Below are 21,023 nucleotides of genomic sequence, written 5' to 3' on the forward strand. Positions count from 1 at the left end.
TGTACCTTTTTTATTCAGCAGAAAGGAAGGGAGGGCACTGTTATAAATCAAAAAGATATTAAGACCCATGAAAATCCATGATTGTAAGGTGAGAAGCACAGTGGAGAACATTTGGGAGAGGATCAGAGGATGGAACAAGAGAAGCAAGATCATGGTTAGGTGTGTGCTAAACACCATCAAACCATCCTTTGGGATAAAAAGTTTCCAATGTAAGTCACAAAGCTGAGCCAGAAACAGAAAATAATTTTGATATAGGGATATCTATTCTTTCTGAAAAAAGTTAACTTTAAAAGAGAAGGGACAGGGGGCTTAAGAATAAAACTCAGAAAATTATTTTTGTTAATTTCAATAAGGACAAAAAGAAAGAGGTTTCTAATGATACAACTGTATACATTTACTAAGCAACATGCTTTATTTTAAAAGAAAATATGAAAGAGTTGGAATAAACTTCAAGTAACTGAAAATTAATGTAAGAGTAGAAAAGTCCCTTAAGAACCAAGTCAGGTCAGCTAGGTCAACTAAAGTTCAGTGTGATATAAAACATGACAAATATTGAAGGCCATAAAATGGCTTCTTCTCCCTTCTCCACATATACTGTGTTGGGAGAGAGTAAGATGAGAGAAAATACAGTGTTCCTGATTTGAATGAAAGAGAAAATTATCATGAAATATGGAGAATGACCAGTATTGCTCAGCTCTCTTTTGTTTCCTGTTTTCTGTACTGAGGAGAAGGATTTTAAGACTAGGAATGATAGGCCAAAAATAGTAAGTAGGGAATCCACGTCTAAGGTAAGTAAGTAGATAATAAAGAATATTGAACTGTCCTTAATTGGTTCAAGAAACATGACCTAGATGGACTATATCAAATCTTCTTATACTATGGGTTGCAACCCATATGGAGTTGCATAACTGAATGTGCAAGTCGTGAAAAATTTGTTAACAGTAAAAGGTTATGTATATCTATTTTATATACCTTTATCCCTGGGGTCGCATACAAATTTCTAGTATGAAAACGAGGTTGCGAGTGGAAAAAGTTTAAGAAGCCCAGGACTATATCACTTCGTATATTAAGCTCCACTATATCTCTTTGTACGTTAAGCTGCCATGATACTAACTTGATCAGGATCTACTGACGTTTGACATGTAGGTTCAAGAAAATAGGGAATGTAATACAAAATTACATCAATGATGCATCTGTCTGTCATGGACCTTGTGACACATATTCATCACTGCCAAACACTTTGGCATTCTCTGCCTAAGACCATGAGGTTTCTCAGAACAGTCTAGCACAGAAGAGTTCTGTGACAACACAACATGATGACTACAAATTGACATACACAAAGAAAGCTGATAAAAAATAGCTCCTCTCTCACAGTTTTGAGAGGATTAAATGAAATAATGCATATAAAATGAGCTTCTAAATTTAATATGCTACACAAATGTTATTATGATTGCTACTGCTGTGGCTCTTCAGGATTACCTGACTCCCAAAGCCATGCTATTGCAAAAACAAGAAACAAAAACAAAAACAAACCAAAAATATCTTACCTGGCTCTTTCCTCCTCCTTCAAGGACAGCCAGTTCAACAAGCAACAAAAAAAGGGGCCTGCATGTAACGTCAGCCAAGAACTCCTGTTTGCACTTTAATATGCTGAGGGCAGTCAGTATGATGGTGGGAGAGAGGGGAGGACCTTCAAAAGAATTATTGGCAGGAACTGCTGCCTTCCTTGTCCCAAAAGCTCAACTTCCTGTCTTTAATGAAAGATCTTAACAGATGTGATTGCTGATTCATTTTCTATGATCTTAAAGGAATCTTAGTGAATGGGAAAGGTTTTCAGAAGACTAGATATAGGAAAAAATTTTTTCTAATTTTTTTTAAAGGGGAGCCCAGGTCTTGTCCATAAGAACAGAATGGGAGACTTTGTTAAGTGCTATGCTGAAATTTAGAACAATATCTACATCTACATCTACACACACGCATATATATATATATGTGTGTGTGTGTGTGTGTGTGTGGATATATATATATATATATATATATGTGGATGATTTACTAATCTTGTAACTGTAAAAATGGGGAAGTGGGGTGGGTTGATGAGGTTAGTCAGGCATCACCTGTTTTTGATGAAGCCTTGTTGGCTCCTTGTGATCATCATTTCCTTTTCTGTATGTTCACTAATCATCCCTTTAATAATATATCCTATCATTTTGCCAGGAATAAAAGTCAAGCTCATTGGCTTATAACTTACAATGTTCATTCTTTTAACTTTTTTGAACATTTGCCCTTCTGTACTCTTGCCACATTTCTCTTTCCAAGAGTACTGACTCCAGCCAACCTGAACAGCACACCATGCCCCAAACTAGTCCTACAGACTCTCTTGCATGTTTTTTCAGCAATGTGGGATGTAGTGCCTTTGGACCAGGCAATTTGAACTCATAAAGGGCAGCTTTCTTATTAGTTCCTTACTTATCTTGCTTTTCAATTCTCGCTTGAGTCTCTGTTCTGTGCTTTCCAATCCAAAAATTTCTCTCCTTGGCAAAGAAAAAGAAAAGGAAAAGGAGTTAAGAAGTTCTGTCATCTCTTTGTCAATCAGTATCATTATCTCAACTGCCCAGAATAATATTCCTTCCTTTATCCTCCTCTTGCCTCAAACATGGCTAAAAACAGGTAAACATCATTCTCTAATTTTTATATCCTTGGGGCAGGTAGGTGGCGCAGTGGATAAAGCAGTGGTCCTGGATTCAGAAAGACCTGAGTTCAAATCCAGCCTCAGACACTTGACACTGAGCAAGTCACTTAACTCTCATTACCTTCCCCCCCCCAAAAAAAAAGGTTCATAGAAAGTACAGGAAGGATCTAAAAATTGAATTTTTATGTCCTCAATGTGTGACATATATTTAGTGTTAAGTATGTTTTGATGGAGTGAAAGGGAGGTAAAACACAAGACACTTCATACTATAGGAAGGACCAAAGGAAGGGGAGAAAGATGAATTTAATTTCCTTCACAAATTATTCTTGGGACAAGTCAGCCTTTTTGAACTCTAAAAAAGAAAAGATACAGATATGGGAATATTCTATGCTTTTGTCAGCCTCAACCAAAGAAATCCTGCTGTGGGAACTCCTTCAACCCATTTATGACTGGTTAGATAAATCTATCCACTGCCTGAGGCAGTGGATTCCAGACTTCAAAATCATGTCCCTTGGCTGGGAAACTTCATTTCCACCCTCCACCCCCAACCCCATCCCCCTCCCCGGCACCCCCCACCCCTTAGCAGATGATAAGCACTTTAATAAATTTTTTTTCTGCCCTCCCTTCTTTCCTTCCTTCCCTCATCCTTCTCAGTAATAGTTGAGTAAGGAAAATGAATTATATATATACATATATATGCACATACATAAAATTCAAAACTAAACTTTAAGAAATTAAATAATTTTCCATTCTCATACTGAATTTTTCTCACCAATAATAATAATAGCTTTAAATTTTGCAAAGCCCTTTAATATGTTATCTTGCTCTCCAGAATGGTCAGATCTTTTCACAATTCCAGTTTTTCCACATCCTTCCAGCATCCAAAATTTCTGTTATATTTGCCACTCTGATAGGTGTGAGGTAATTCTTCTGAGTTGTTTTAATTTGCATTTCTCTAATGAATAGTGATGTAATCTAAGGCTATTTTCTTATTGCCTCCTTTAGGACCTTGTTTCAGAGTTAATTAATTTAATTTATTCATTCAATAATTCATTCAAATGAATTATTTATTTGTTCACATATATTCTCTCTCCCTTTCTGCTCCACTCTCTCTCCTCTACTCTTTCTCTCTCCCTTCACTCTTCTTTCCTCCTCCTCTTCCTCCTTCTTTCTCTTCTCTCCCTCCTTCCCTTTCTCTGTTACTTTCTAGTTCTTTCCCAACTACTCATAAATATACCCAGGTCTCTCTAGGTATTAAAAAAATCCCTCTAAGCAGCTCTCCCATCTCTCTCCTCCCTTTTACAACTAATCATCTTGGGGAAAATTCCCCAAAGCCCACTTTCTTATTCAATGTCTCTTCAACTTCTTTCAATAAGCCCTTAGCTCCATTTCTCTTGAAGCTTCTCTCTTGAAAATCTTGATTGCATTCCTAGTCACTAAATAGAGTGGAAATCCTTCCAATGATCATCCTCCTTGAAATCTCTTCAACTTCAGATAAAGTTGGGCACTTTCTCCTACTCAATACCATCCCTTTTCTTAGCTTCAAAGATCTCAATATTGGGACTTTTATGTCCTTCATTGTCTTCTCATCTACTTGATCCTTTAATCTGGCTGTTCCTCATGAGCCCATCTACAATCCTATTCTCTTCTCTTTCTACATTTTCTCCCTTTGCAATTTCATGCACTACCACAGCTTCAACAACCATCTTGATTTAGTAGTTTCATGCCTACTCTTCTGAGGTCCTGGTTACATCGGCACCTTAAATTCAAAATATCCAAACCTAGGCTTATTTTTTTCTTATAAACACACACATTTTTACATCAATATTTCTGCCAGTGTCTGAAATCTTGAGCTTTTCTTGGACTGTGTCCTACACTTTACCTCTTGTATCTAATCAATTACCTTGTTCTGATAAGTTCATTTTAACATTGTTTGTCTCTTTCTTTCAATTCTCACTGCCAACACCTTAATGTCAGCACCCATTTGGACTGTTGTGATAATCTGATAATAGACCTTTCTATCTTTCTCTTTTTATGACATTACTAGGATAATCTTTCACATGCATAAATCTGGCCAAATAATTAATTTGCTCAAAATTTCTCATTGGTTATTGTCTACCACATAAAGTTCATATTTCTTTGCCTGACATTTAAGGAACTTTTTAATCTGATGTCACTATTTTTCCAACTTTATCTCATATTACTACCCTACATGGGTTTTATGCTTGGGTTTAAGAAGTGCTGAAATTGGCTTTAAAAATATTTTGATGTAAAATAAAATACTACTAAAATAAATAAATAATAAAAATATTTTGATGACTATATTTCAATATAATTGGTTTCCTTTGTAACCCTATGGATTTTATTTTAAGCATTTAAAAATATTATTCTGAATAGGTATCCATATGCTTTACAAGACTGCCCAGACTTCTTGGGAGTCCATGACATAAAAAACATTAAGAAACAATATTAAAATGTTCTTTTTTTTCTTGAGTTTTCCATTTGTTATCCCACCTCCTTGGCAAGCATTTACTTATGTCTGGAAAGCCCCATGCCCACCCTCACCCCCACCCCTTCTCTGTTGAGTTTTTATGCATACTTCAAGGTTGAACTCAAATGTTCTCTCTTTCAGGAGGCCCTCCAAGATCCTCCAAGTTGATAATGACTTTCCCCCTCAGATTCTTTGTTTCTTATGTCCTCCATGCTCTTATTTTGTTCTTGTTCAGTCATTTTACTCATGTTTAACTCTTTGTGACTACGTCTGGTGTTTTCTTGGCCAAGATACTGGAGTGGTTTGCCCTTTTCTTCTCCAGATCATTTTATAGATGAGGAAAGTGAGGCAAACAGGTTGAAATGACTTGCTCAGGGTCACACAGTAAGGGTCTGAAGCCAGATTTGAACTAATGAAGGTGACTCTTCCAGTGCTCTATCCATTGTGGCACCTAGCTGCCCTCATGCTCTTATCATTTTGAACAATACAATTGTGTATTTGTTTCCTTTCCCTTTAGTAGTCTGGAAGTTCCATGACTATGACTATAACTCAGTTAAATTTTGGATCTCCCACAGAGCTTAGCATAGGGCTCTTCAGTATATGGATGCTTAATCAGTGTTTGCTGATGAAGAAATGTTCACAAATGAATAAACAAACAACTCATGTGTTTATATTGTTTAAAATAACCTAAAAAACAGAATAGTATAAGATGGCAGAGATAGAAGAGACTACATTGGCCATCAAGACCAACAGATGCCTGAAAAAGAATCCTTTCAACAGTGGAAAAATGGTCGTATAGCCTTTGCTTAAAGACATCTTATAAGGGGGGATCCTTTCTCTCCAAAGGCATCCTGTTTCCATATTTAGATAGCTCTAATTATTAAGAAGTTTTCCTTCTATCAAGTTTAAATTTGCCTCTTTGTCTCCTCTGCCCATTCCTCCTAGTTTTGCCCCTAGAACAATGCAAACCCAATTCAATGCCTCTTCCATATAACAGCTTTTCATATATCCTATCATGTCACTGAGTCTTCTCCACCCCTCACCCCCCAAAAAACCAAAACCCAGTCTTCTTCTCTATCCCCTGCTCCACCAATCTTTTTTCCTATGGTGTGAACTTGAGTCCCTTTGCTATTCTGCTGGTCTGTCATTCCATTTCATTCTATCCATCTTAAACAGAAGCAGCCAGAAAGAAACAAAACTGCTTATGTGGTCTGACCAGAACAGAGTACAGTAAACTATCACCTTCTTATTCATGGAAAGTAACTATGCTTCTCTTATTGCATTAGCTTTTGGCTATCATATCACAGTTGACCCACACTGAGTTTGTAGTCTGCTAAGACCCACATATCTTTTTAGGACAAATTATTTTTGAATCATGCTAGTTCCATCTTACATTTATAAAGTCAATTTTCTGACCACCATATAACATTATTTATTACTATTAAATTTTATCTTACTAGATTCAGCCCTAATATCTAATGGGTCATCATCACTTTGGATCCTGAATCTATCATTTAGGAGTTTTGTTATTTGCTCTGCATCATCCTCAAAAAGTAGGTCATCACCTCCATTTTATAGAAGTAACTGGGGCTCAGAGATAACGTGATTTAGGTAGGTAGAAAAATATTAGAAGACGTTGTAGGTAGAGGAAACTACATGAGAAAAATACATTGATGGCAATGAGTATGGCATATAGCTAAACATTGAAGCAGAAACAATCTGGCCAGAGAATTTTCTTTTAGGGGAGTTTGTGGGAACAACATCTGACATTGTCTACCGAGTCAGATTAGAGAGGATTTTCAATGTCAGATTAAGGAATTTGAATTTTTTCCATGAGAAGTAGGGAATAATTGAAAATGTTTGGTCCTAGAGTTTTATGATAAAAGCAGTGTTTTAGGAAAACTAGTATATCAATGGTTTGTAGAACAAATCAAAACTACATTACTAATGATAAGAATTAAAAATAATGGCTAACATTTATATAGTACTTTATGGTTTGCAAAGTTCTTCATAAGTATTATCTCATTTTATCCTCACAAAAACCTCAGGAAGTAGGACACTGAGGCAAATAGAAGTAAAAGGACTTACCAACAGTTAAAAAGCTAGGAATTGTCTGAGGTCATACTCTGACCTCAGTTTATCTAAGTCAAGACCCAGTGTTCCATCTGCTATATAACTTATCTGCCTCTTCGATGTCATGAATGAGATGCAATATCCAAAAGGAACTAGGCAGATAAAGAAGAGATACTGATAATGGGATATCCTAGGCCTGATCAAGCAGCAATTATCCCATTTGATAATTTGTTTTTAAGTTTGTAATGATATTGAGGGTGACAAGTATAATATAAAAAAGTCAAGACATCTCTGAGTAAGGCTAATGAACTGCAATGCACACACATATGGCAAGCAGCTGGTGTGCAAACAGGATAAAATTTATCATGTTTGTTCTGTATATGAGACCTGGGTGTAACCAGAGAAGTTCATGTTCATTTCAGGTCTAGTCAAATCTTCATTTTGGGGGTACGGTGAAAATCAGTTCTTAAAAGTAAGACTCAGAAATGGTTTCTTCCCCTACCTGAGGCCCTAACCTCAGCTGAGAACTGCCTCAGAACTGAGTCCTTCAATGCTGGTGAAGGAAAAATAGGTTGGACTTTTGAGACAATGAAATCTAGTGAAAGGGTGGAACAGTGATTCCCAGATCTGCTTTTGTAGCATTCCGGGTCATTTCCCATGTTCTCTTACAAGGCAATGAAATTCTGAGGGGAAAAAGAAAAGAAAAAAGATTTTTTCAAATCCACTTTGTCTTTAGAAAGAAAACAGCTCTGTAGAACTTTTCATTGAGGTTTGGGGTTTTCTGAAATCATCTTAAAAAAACCACAGGTCTAACCATGTCCCTCCTCTCCTCAAGAAGATACCATAACTCCTTATCTCTAAATTAACTTGCAAATTCTTAGGCTGAGCATTTAAAGTCTTCCAACATCTGGCTCTAGACCAATGATTATCAAACTCAAATAGAAATAGGGGTCACTAAACTACATAAAGATCCCCATGGACACATGAAATCCGTATATTAAAGTATCTATATTTTATTGGATATTTATTAATTTTGTTCAATGTGTCCCAGTTGCATTTTCATCTGGTTGGGGCATCACTCCAGGGTGTTGTGGGCTGCATGCTGCCTACCAGGTGCATGTTTGACCCTCAGTTCTATGCTATCATTCCAAATGCCTTTCACGTCCTGTGTATATTTCAGTCAAATTGGCCTCCTTGCTTGACATTCTATCTCTGACCTCTGGACTTTGTCCAGAATGTCTGCCTTTCATGCCAAGAATGAAACTCCTCCTCACTGTGTCCAGTTAGAATCCTTAGTTTCCATGAAGTCTTACCTCAGGTACCATTTTCCTAGAGGAAGCTTTTTTCTCAAATTTTCTCACTCTTTGTAGTTGTTCAGCCATTTCCAATCATATCTGAATCTTCTTGAGCCCATTTGCCTTTTTTTTTAGCAAAGATACTGGAATTATTTGCCATTTCCTTTTCCAGCTTATTTTACAGATAAAGAAACTGAGGCAAGTAGGGTAAAGTAGGTTTGAGATGCCTGAATTCTTTACTAGTCTTCTCAAGAACATAGTATGTATAAGACATAAAGAAAAAAAGACTTCTGATGGGTTTGCCTTTCTTTCAGTTTTATGACTTTTTCTCCAGAGGAATATTTATCTTATTGTTTTTATTGAAAATTACTTTCTGCCTTTCTTTCAAACATAGGGTGGAGATAACTAAATAAAGGCCTCAAACTTTCTCACACTCCCTCTGGGACCCAAAGCATCTCTGCACTGACTAAAAAGAAAACTGGGATTAGACTCCTTCACTTCAAGAAAGGTGAAGAGACACAAGAAGGAGACAGAAAAGAGGAAGGAAACTAGTGAATTATCTCCTCTTCTCCCTAGCTGTGGTACAATGGAAGGATGGTTTATTTTACAATGATATGACTTGATTTTTAAATTTCTCCTCTATCACTTCCAACCTCTGTGACCTTAGAAAAATTCCTTATTCTTTCTGGAATTCGGTTTCCTCATCTGTAAGGGGGTATGGCTAGATTATTTCTAAGGTCCCTTCTTCCTCTAAATCCATAAGCCTATGCTCTCTTCCACCAAATAGATAAGTGCATGTTGTATTTGGCTCCTTTCCATGATGACCACTAGTCCAAAGATCTGAATGCTATAAAATGGCCATGCATGTTCTTTGTTTGGACACTGTTTACCTATGTATATATCTGTGTGTTTTGCAGTAAAGCAGATTAATTATGTTTTATCTACTAAGATTTCACTTGAAGCTAGATTTTTAAACTTTAAGGGAAGACAATAGACATTCCTACTGTTCAGTTAGGGAAGCAGAAACCCAAAAGTTTGTTCAAAAGAATTGCCCAAAAGCTCTCAGAGAAACTGGGACAATAATATGGCTAGACCTCCAGCCATTCTATCTTCCCTTTGATATTACCTGACTTGTCTTTGACATATACCTTTGTTTCACATATTCTGAAAATTAGGGTTATATTTGTACTCTTATTTTGGGCAACAGGAAATTGCTTTGGCCAATAAAACCACTTCTCAGGCCAAAAGCATATTCCTATGTATAGAGTTTGCCACTGAGCCCAGACTAAGTAAAGGAAGACAATTATGGGTTTGGGGGTCTCTTCCAAAAAAGTGAATTAATAATAGCAATAATAAGTAGGCAACATGTAAGTTCTAGTTATTAAACAATTTGATCAAGAGCATTGATATTACAGGGCCTGGTGTCAGAAAACTTCAAAAAATTGGGATTTGAAAGAATGGATTTTGCAATCCTACCATTTCCCTCATTTGAACTTCACAAGAAATGACAATCCTGACATCCTTTGGCCTCCTATCATTTGACTCAAATTCTGGGCATTATGGTAAATCCCTTTTTCAGATGGGTTTACAATTAAAGATTATCTGACTTCAGGCTACATGGAGAGGTTGCTGCTGCCATGAGGAAACCTATTGTATATGTGAGGAGGGGGAGTAGAGTGTGAATATTTCTTGGAAATGCTTTTTAACTGATACTTTTAGACTTTGGGGGTGGGGGGAATGAATGAATAATTTTTCAACAGTCCTGGAACACAAGTCCAATGCGTGTCACCACTAATCTTGTATTCTATATCATGAATGAAAACAAGCTTCCATTGTAAACTTCCCATAACTTGGCTGCCATTTTGCTGAGAGAGAACTCATTTTCATTTTCTGAGCCCTTCTACTAATTTTGGCAGGAGTATCAAGCTTTAGTTTTTGGGAAGTTCCATGTGATCAGGCAAGATAGTATGAAGGTTTTCTGAAGATGCCATTTCTTTGCAATGAAGAGGAAATCACTACCACCCTGGAGCTTATAGAAAAAAAAATCTACCCTAATAACATTTGAAAGACAGTACACCAGGACTTGATTAGATCAATGCCACTTCTAGTTTAAAGAAGGAATAATCTGTTGACAATAGTAAATCTGGCATACTGAGGCCAAACAAAAATTATCAAACCTTTCACTTGGGTGGGATTCTCCAAGCTTGGGAGAAAAGAGAAGGAAAGGGGAGCTCATTATATTTCATTTATAATAAATCAGTTTGTAAATCAAGGAGGGATTATGGTGCTAGGGCAAGGAGAGGATAAAAGAGAATAATATATTCTATATCTGTCTCTAAATACATGCCTTGCCCTCGATTCGCTTCAGCTTTCTTATAAGATGAAAACTGAAGTCTATGAAAACAATGTTGATATATGGGCTGAAATATTTTATACCAAGAGCGTAGGGCTTTAATTGAGCATTTCCACATTTTGTAACTCTAAACCTTTTTTCTTTCTTTTCCTTTCTTTCTTTCTTTCCTTTTCTTTCTTTTCTTTTCTTTCTTTCTTTCTTTCTTTCTTTCTTTCTTTCTTTCTTTCTTTCTTTCTTTCTTTCTTTCTTTCTTTCTCTCTCTCTCTCTCTCTCTCTCTCTCTCTCTCTCTCTCTCTCTCTCTCTCCCTTCCTTCCTTCCTTCCTTCCTTCCTTCCTTCCTTCCTTCCTTCCTTCCTTCCTTCCTTCCTTCCTTTGAAGGATTTTTTTTTGTCCCTGATCACTCACTCTTTACCTTTCATCCAACTACTGATCACCGATTCCAACCATCACATGTACACAGGAGATTCTAGCAAAAGAGACAATGGACTGAAGTAGAGGTCCTGGTTTTTTATAAGATTTTCTCCCTCCCCTAAAGATGGCTTTTTTAACTCACAAATGACTTCTCACAATTGTGTTTCTATTGGCAGACAGTGGTTCAACAGGGCTTGCCATGAGCACCATGGGTGCTGAACAATACCATATGCTTTAGCATTCCTTACGAGATCCCCTGGTGTTGGGAATTCTTTAGACGATGATATTCTAATTCTGACTTTTGAACTATGCATCTGGCAAAGGACTTAGAATACTTTTCTCGATTTCACAAACTCATTATGTTGACTCAAACAACAGTTTGTTGTAGAGGAAAAAGAGGTGTGGTTATGGTGTTCATTTAAATTTTAAGAAGCATTTTAATGTCACAATGAGGTTTCAAACTTACTTTAAAATACATGAAAAAATCCAGTCACCTTTAATATCTCAATTTCTTTTTTACTCTATTAGTAACTGACAAGTTACTAATAATCATACAAGTTACTAGTAATAATACAAGTCCAATTGAACATAAGCTCCTTGAGGGGAATCTTTTTTTTTCTTTGTATGTGTCCCCATGCTTAGAAAATCATAAGTGTTTAGTAAATGCTTATTGAATTAAATGGATCTTTATTCTTCTGGATCCAAATCACTCTATTTCTCAGCTGCCCCATTTAATATTTTTCTCTTTTCCATAGAATGGTTTTCTCCCAAGAGGTTCAAACTGTTTTGAAGGCATTTTTTTTTACTGAACTTTGATATTTTACTGAACTAGATATGAAACCTTACGAGATGTGGTTATAAAGTAATGAATTTGATTCCATAAGCCACACTATATTTTACCCTGAATCAATCACAGATTCAATTTTAACCTAAAAAAAGTAACATAAAATCTGGTAGAGTTTCACAGATTCATTCAGCTAGTAGTATTGCCTTTTCTTCATTCAGTTCCAAAATGTAATTGTAATGGGAGATGCTGGTTGTTTCATTCTTTAGAAACAACTGAAAGCTCTCGTTCTCTCTTCTCAAGCTTCTGTCTCTATAGATCAGGCTTCTAATCAGATGATGGCTTCTCAGTGTCAAGGCTCCTTTCTGGAATCATTCTTTATTCCTTAATTCTTGGCTTCCTTTTCTCTTTAATCTCCGTTCCTCTTTGGTGATGTTATCTTTATCCTTTGGGGCCCAATTCTCACTATCTCTAGTTGCACCATTTACATTTCTCTCCTGCCCCATCTCACTGCTTTTCACTGGTTAATGTGTAATTTTCTCTCTGTATCATGCTTACATAGGCGTAAGAGTTTGGCCTAGAAAACCTTTACCCCCAAACCAACATTTTTCTCTCTTTTCTTCTCAGTTAAGATAGTTTTCTTTACTTCTCTTCATTCCTCAATTTTCCCCTTACGTATGGTTTCTTTCTCTACAAACAGTTGATCTTTCACTACTTTATGAAACTATTTGGTTTATTCCTATGCAGGATTCCTTATTTTTGGTTTACTGACCTGAATTTTTATATATGTATTTGTTTTCTCCAGGCTCATCTAAATCTACTCTGTCTCTTTCTCTATCTCTCCATATGTATGTTTGTATATAGGAATGTAGGTAGGTATGTACCTCAATGATGATGGATTCCATCATGATGATACTAACATTCATATAGTGCTTTTTTTGAATGAGGTTCACAGGTACTTACCTAAAATTAGTAGGAACTCACATTTTCTTATTGCTTTTAAATTTACAAAGTATTATCCTCACAATAATCCTGTGAGGTAGAGACTATGAATGTTATTATTCTAATTTTGCAAATGAGAAAACTGAACTCGGAGATATCAAGTGACTCACCCGTAGTGATACCACTTGCAAATTCATTGTATTTAGAGGTTGAAGGGAGCTGAGGAATCTTCTAGTGTTGATTTTTAAATTTTACTGATCAGGAAACTGGAGGGCCAAGGACTGAATTTGGAGTCAGAAGATTGGGGTTCAGTTTCTAGCTCTGCTACAATCCATGCAACCTCATAGAGTCTTCTTTCTTATCTGTAAAATGAGAGGAAGTAGACTGAGCTTCTTAAATGGGGTTTCAATCCCATATAGGGTTGCAGAAGTGAATGTGAGGGTCATGAAAAATTTGTCAGTAAATGTTTAATTTGTATACCTATTTTACATACCTATATACCTGGGGTCACATGGAAATTTCTTTGGCAAAAAGGGATTACAAATAGAAAAAAGTTTAAGAAGCCCTGGACTAAATAAACTCGAAGCATGAATGATTGATCCTACAAATCTTGCCCAAATCACAATTATGAAGTTATCAGAAGCAGGACTTAAACCACTGCTTTTGTGGGCAAGGAGGCATTCAACATGTTGTCCCAGAGTTGACTTAACCTAACATTTTAAAAAGATTACAAGACCATCTAATAGGATATAAATTCTTCAAGGGCAAATTTTTTTTCCTTTGGATCCTCAGCATATAGCACAGAGTTTGGCATGTAACAAGCATTTATTAAATGCTTAGCAAACTAAATTGAATTAATGATAGGGAAAACTCAGGTTCAAATAGTCCTACCTTATACACTTAACTAGTGTGGCCTCTGGTTTTTGGCTTCCTTATAGGACGCTGGTTGGACTTGATTCTCCCTGAAGTCCCTTAAAGCTGTAAATCTAAGATCTTATAATTCTGTGACTTGATAACATTCTAATGCCAAAAATAATGATTGGCAGTAGTAATACTAGATTTTTCTCCAGTCCATAACACATTGTAATTGTTATATAATGCAATACAATGAATATTTATTGAGCACCTATTATATGCCAGGCACTGTGCTAATGGCTACAAATAAGGAACAAGATAGTCCCTGCCCTCAAGCTGCTTATAATCTAATGGGGAAGACAATACAAAATAGGAAGCTGGGCAGAGGCTACCCAGTGTGGGGGCATGACAATGGTGGAGTTGAAACCAATGTAAGAAACTGATGGGAAATGAAGAGGTGATAGTGGTTCTGAGTCTTCTTTGAAGGGAGGATTTATATGTAGAATTTAAATATTGTAAGGTCATTGACCTAGGACCTAGATTTAAATCCTGCCTCTGATACTCTCTGTGGGATGCTGGATATGCTATTTAATCTCCCTAAACTTTAGTATTCCTATAACCCAAAGAGATTAAAGAAAGAACTCATACATATGAAAATATTTATAGCACCATTTTTTGTAGTGGCAAAGAACTGAAATGAAGGGGAGGGGTATTTATCAATTAGGAAATGGCTGATCAAATTGTAGTATATGAATGAAATTGATTACTAATGAAAGAAACAGTTTAAGCAAGATCTTGGAAGACATCTAACAACTGATACAGACTGAATTAAGCAGAGCCAGGAGACCAATTTATAAATAACAACATTGTAAAGATAAACAATTTTGAAAGGCTTAAGAATTCCAATCACTGTAATCACCAGTCATATGGACTAATGACAATACATGCTACCTCATCCCTGACAGAAGGGTGATGGACTGTGGAATTAAGAACCAGAATTATATATATATATATATATATATATATATATATATATATATATATATATATATATATATATATGTGTGTGTGTGTGTGTGTGTGTGTGTGTGTGTGTGTGTTTGTATAGACAAGGACAATATGGGGATTTTTTTTTTGCTTGATGTTTATTTATTAGAAGAGTTTTCTTTTTTCCTTTTTTTTGTAATGGAGTGGGAGAAATTATATACATATGTGTGTATAAAGGGGAAAAATAAAAATGTTTATAAACATAAGGCATATAAATATAAATAAAACATAAAATATGAATAAAAATTAAACATGTTTAAGGGGAAAATAAAATACAATGAAGAAAAAAATTAAGGGGTAACTTAAAGGTCTCTGACATAGTGTTTATCTCTAGATCTATAATACTATGATTCTCTTAACATTCATATAGGCTAAAGGGTCATTCTTTTATTTATTTTTTTTGGCAGAGCAATGAGGGGTAAGTGACTTGCCCAGGGTCACACAGCTAGTAAGTGTCAAGTGTCTGAGTCTGTATTTGAACTCAGGTCCTCCTGAATCTAGGGCTGGTGCTTTATTCACTGTGTCACCTAGCTGCCCCTAAAGTATCATTCTTATGCCTCCATTTAAAGAGGGATCAGAAGTATAGTCAACTCTTCATTTCTTACCAGCTGTACTCTTGGTTTCAACTCCACCATCATCAAGTTCAGGTGTAACAATTAGAATGACATCACCTGCTGGAGACTTACTGTAGAAAAGCTCCGCCATGAGGTGAAGGTCTCTGAAGGCAAGACCATGCATCTTTTCTTTGGCATCAGGAAGTGGCCTTTGCTTGTGGGAGGAAGAAGGGGAGGCTGGTGCTCTGACTCATACTCTTTCCTGAGGACTCTGGTGGAGAAGGGAGCTACAAATGCACTCTCCCTTTAATAGATAGAGGAATCTAGGCCTTTCTCTCTCTCTTTACAAAATTCTTATTCTCCTTAATAAATGCTTAAAAGTCTAACTCTTGCTAAAGTTTATAATTTATTGGCAACCACTCATTAGATATTTTAGACAGTATAGCTAGAATTTTAGCTCTTACAAAGGTACCTATCCCACCCTTTTTCAGCTCCCTTTTCTGTGTTGTCTTAGATTGTAAACTCCTTGAGGGAAGGGGGTATCCTTTTTTCTTATTTGTATCCCCAGTGTTTAGCACACTGCCTAGTTCATAGTAGGTAGATGCTTAATAATTATTGTATTGTATCATTAAAGATTCAGGGTAACTCTCCTCCTGTGATATTACCCAATAACTTCAAAAAATTTCTGGAGGCACATTGCAAATATGGACTTTGGTGAAATGGAAAAATACCCACTGAGTTGAAATGTATTTATAGTCACAATAAACATGAACACCTGTCTCTGATTTGCTTTATAGGTACATTAAAATAAATGGATCCTGTGTTTTTATATTTTGGTATTATATGTCTATCAACAGAATCGTAAGCTTTGAAAGTACTTGTCTCAGTTACTGGGGAAAAAAGCAAAGCTATCCAAATTTTCAAATTGTATTGAAAAACTCTATGAATCCAGCTGTCATTCTCATTTAGAAAATACACAAAAATCAACTCTAATTGTAACAAAATTCTCTATAACCAAACTGCACATCTCTGAATCAAAGAAATCTTGCCCGATGAGTTTAAAACTAAACTCAATGAAAGAACATTATTTAACCAGAGTTTTGTCCTTGACTTTAGACTTTAAATCACCAGGTGGTACATTTGTCAATCAGTCCACAAATATTTATTAATGGCTTACTATATGGTGCTCATTGTGGTAAGAGCAGAGTATACAAAGAAGGGCATAAACACTATCCCTGATCTGAAGGACCTCATATTTTATTAAAAATGCAAACAAATATGTACTTATATGACATATACTTTGCAATGGAAGTTAATCTCAGAGGAAAGGCACTAGCAGGGAGATTCATGGGGGACTGTCCTGAAATGATTGAGACTGAGAATGGTCTTACAGATCATGAGATTTGAGCTTAGTTATTAAGGAATCCAGAGAAGCCAGGAGGTAGGGGTAAGAAGAGTCATGCAAGACAGCCAGTGAAAAGGCATGTAATTGGGAGATGGCATATAGTATGGAGAACAGCAAGGAGGTCAGTGTAGTAGGCTCATAAAATATGTGGAGAGGAATAAAGGCTGCAAAGGTAGGAAGGGGCCAGGTTGTGAAGGGCTTTAAATGTCAAATAGAAAATTACATTTGATCTTGGAAATTAAAGGCAGCCAAGTTTAGTTTATTGATGGGGATTGGAGTTGCAGTGACATAATTAGACATGCTCTTTAAGAAAATCACTTTGGCAGCTGAATAGAGGATAGATTAGAGAGAAGAGAGAGGGTATGTATGGAGACCAAGTAGAAGGCTATTGCAATCTTTTGTAGCTGTGAGGATGAGAACCTGCAGCAAGGTGGCACCTAGGAGAATGGAAAAAGGGCGTATATGATGTTTTGAAGAGAGTAATAGCAAGACTTGAAAACAAATTGAATATGTGGCATGACAATGAGTGAAGATTCAAGGATGACCCTAATGCCAAGAGCCTAGGAGGTTGGGAAGATATTGGTGCTTCTGTGAATGACAAGAAAGTTGGGGAAAGAGAAGGGTTGTGAGGACAAGGAATTGAGTTCTGTTTTGGACATGCTGATTTTGAGGACATGTAGTTTGGTATGTCTAATAAGAAACTGATGATGTGAGGCTGGAAATAAGTGTGGGTATTTAGATTTGGGAGAACAACAACAAGCCATGAAGGTGGCAGATGCAGGTGCTATGGAGCACTTAGAGCTTAGTCAAAAATCAAAGATGCCACCAAAGACACCAGATTCTGGGATAGGAATTCCGTACTGGACAAAAACTGCTGGGAAAACCGGAAGATAGCAAGGCAGAAACTAGGCATAGACCAACATCTTACACCTTATACAAAAATAAGGTCAAAATGGGTTCAAGATTTAGACATAAAGGGTGATGCCACAGATAAATTAGGAGAGGAAGGAATAGTTTACCTCTAAGATCTATGGAGAGGGAAACAATTTATGTCCAAACAAGAGATAGAGAACATTACAAAGGCAAGATGGAAGATTTTGATTACATTAAATTTAAAAGTTTTTGTATAAACAATGCAGCCAAAATTAGAAGGAAGGCAGGAACAATTTTTACAGCTAGCATTTCTGATAAAGGCCTAATTTCTAAAATATATAGGGAAGTAAATCAAATTTATAAGAATGTAAGTCATTGCCCAATTGAGAAATAAATGCTCAAAGGATATGAACAGGCAGTTTTCTAATGAAGAAATCAAAGCTATCTATTGTAATATGAAAAAATGTTCTAAATCACCATTGATAAGAGAAATGCAAATTAAAACAACTATGAAGTACCACCTCACACCTATCAGATTGACTAATATGACAAAAAAGGAAAATAATAAATGTTGGAGAAGCTGTGGAAAAATTGGAACACTAATGCATTGTTGGTGGAGCTGTGAACTGATCCAATCATTCTGGACAGAAATTTGGAACTATGCCCAAAGGGCTATGGGACTGTTCATACCCTTTGATCCAGTGGTAGCACTGCTAGGTCTGTATCTCAAAGAGATCATAGAAGAGAGAAAAGGACCCACATGTACAAAAATATTTATAGCAGCTCTCTTTGTGGTGGCAAAGAATTGGAAATCGAGGGAATGCTTATCAATTGGGGAATGGATAAACAAGTTGTCATATATAAATGTAATTGAATAATATTGTGCTATAAGAAACAATGAGCAGGAGGAGTTCAGAGAAACCTAGAAGGACTTACACGAACTGATGCTGAGTGAGATGAGCAGAACCAGGAGAACATTGTACACAGTATCAACAACATTGTGTTATTAACAATGGTGATAGACTTGGCTCTTCTCAGTAGTGCCATGATCCAAAACAGTTTCAAAGAACTCATGATAGAAAATGTTCTCAACATCCAGAAAAAAATAACTGTGGACTATGAATGCAAATTGAACCGTACTGTTTCTACTTTTGGACTGTTTTTTTCCTTCTTTTTTGAGGTTTTTCCCTTGTTCTCTGATTCTTCTTTCACAAGATGACTAATATAGAAATATGTTTAATGTGATTGTACATATTTAACCTATAACAGACTGCTTTCCATCTTGCAGAGAAGGAAAGGAAGGAGGGTGGCAGAAAAATTTGGAATTAAAAGTCCTATGAAAACAAATGTTGAAAAAAATCCTTATATGTAACTGGAAAATAATAAAATACTTTTTAAAAATTAAAGATGCCAAGGTCATCCAATGCATCTCAGGCCATCACCAATCATTCTGACTTTTGTCTTGGCACTGGAATTTGATGACTCTGGAAGAAAGAGTGAGGCTGATGATTTTGTGCAACTCTACCTCTCTCAAATCCAGTTCAAGTACAATACAAGGCATTGCCATGTGATGTCATTGGTACTTTTCAAAAAGAAGGACAAACAGCATAGTTTTAGGAATTGCTTTTGTAGAACTGATAATTGAACCCATGTAAAGTGATGGGATCACCATGAAGAATATTATAAAGGGAGAAAAGAAATGGGCTGAAGATAGAGCTTTGGGGGACACCCATGGTTAATGGGAATGACCTCTAACATTTAGCCAAGGATACTGAGAAGGAGTAGTCATACAGGTAGGAAGAGCTTGAGAAGATAGCAATTGCTTTATCTAAATGTACCTCCCTCCATTCATTGCAGAGATGGAGAACTATGGGTATAGATGTCAAAGTAGCTGAATTGTTTAGCTTTGTTGAACTGTTTTTTTTTCTTTGAAAATCTTTGTCACAAGCAATGGCTCAATGGGAAAATAAAGATACAGAGGATATATTTTGAAATTAATATGATAAAAATATACATATAAAATATGAATGCAAAAATGAAATTTATTTGCTGTCTTCAAGATCCATTTATCCTTATAGTGTGACTAAAATGCAATGCATTTAGGCTTGTCAGTTTATGGATATACTTTTTATAGATATGGAAGATTGAAGACAAAGTTTATAAGAGACCAAAATTCTTTTTTTTTCTTTTTTGAAGGGTTGGGCATATCCAGCTTTCACGTCTCTGATTGTTGCTAAACTTTCTCCACTTGTATAGTTTGACTTGTCAAAAACTGGAGAAATAGCTTTCTGTTTTCTGCTCTAGAGCTGCTAATGCCTCTTTTACCAATCAGCTTCTCCTGTTATTCTCTACCTTCAAGTGATTCTTGGAAATATCCTTTAACCCCTTCTTGCCTCTTTGGGAGTATCCTTCACTGTTCTTTTTTTTTCTTTATTTGATAGCTTAAAAAGCTGCTAGATAACATAGGAAATTCACAATATAAAGGGTTCCAAAACTTTCTTTCCTCAGATTCCTCCTAAGTTCTTTCTATCTGGGGGAGGCCATAGGCAGTGTACTCATATATTGTTTGCATTTCATATCCCACTATTCCTTCAAAAACTTTTATTCATTTCAAAGAAATACAAAGCAGGACCACAGCAACCAATCAGTAATAGGACATGTAAATAGGGGGGGCAGGGAGAAATGATTATGAGAGCTATAGATTGTCCTGTTCAATTTAGTTAACTGCTGGTAGGATTTCTAAATAAATTTTGTCTATTCCTAAGGAGTCTGTCAAACACTGAGGTATTGCTACCATTGTATAGTCCTCGTTGCAAATGCAATGAAACAGAGCAAATGGTTATATTATGAAAATCAATGACACCTAAAGCAAATGTGGGTTTTCATTACATTTTATTCTCAATAAAGGCATTGAATTAAAAAAAGTAAGACATTATGGTCATATCCATGACATACATTTTCACATACCTTCTGGATTTGCCACTGATTGAATTTTCAAGAAATGATCAGGAGCAAGATTGTGATTGCTGACTGTAATTCATTTTATAGGTCTGGTCCTAGAGTCTCAGTATATTATCCTGTATATTTTATAGCTTTGATATTAAAAAAGTTTTTTTTTCATTGAGTTCTTTGTGTTGTACAAGTGGATATGAATACCAGGATGTTTTGTTTTATAGATACACCATATTATAGGTATATTTCTTACTCAGTGGAGTATTAAAACTAAGCACTGTACAAAGATATAGTTTAAA

The sequence above is a fragment of the Dromiciops gliroides genome, chromosome 1 (genome assembly GCF_019393635.1).
Source record: "Dromiciops gliroides isolate mDroGli1 chromosome 1, mDroGli1.pri, whole genome shotgun sequence".
NCBI lineage: Eukaryota > Metazoa > Chordata > Mammalia > Microbiotheria > Microbiotheriidae > Dromiciops > Dromiciops gliroides.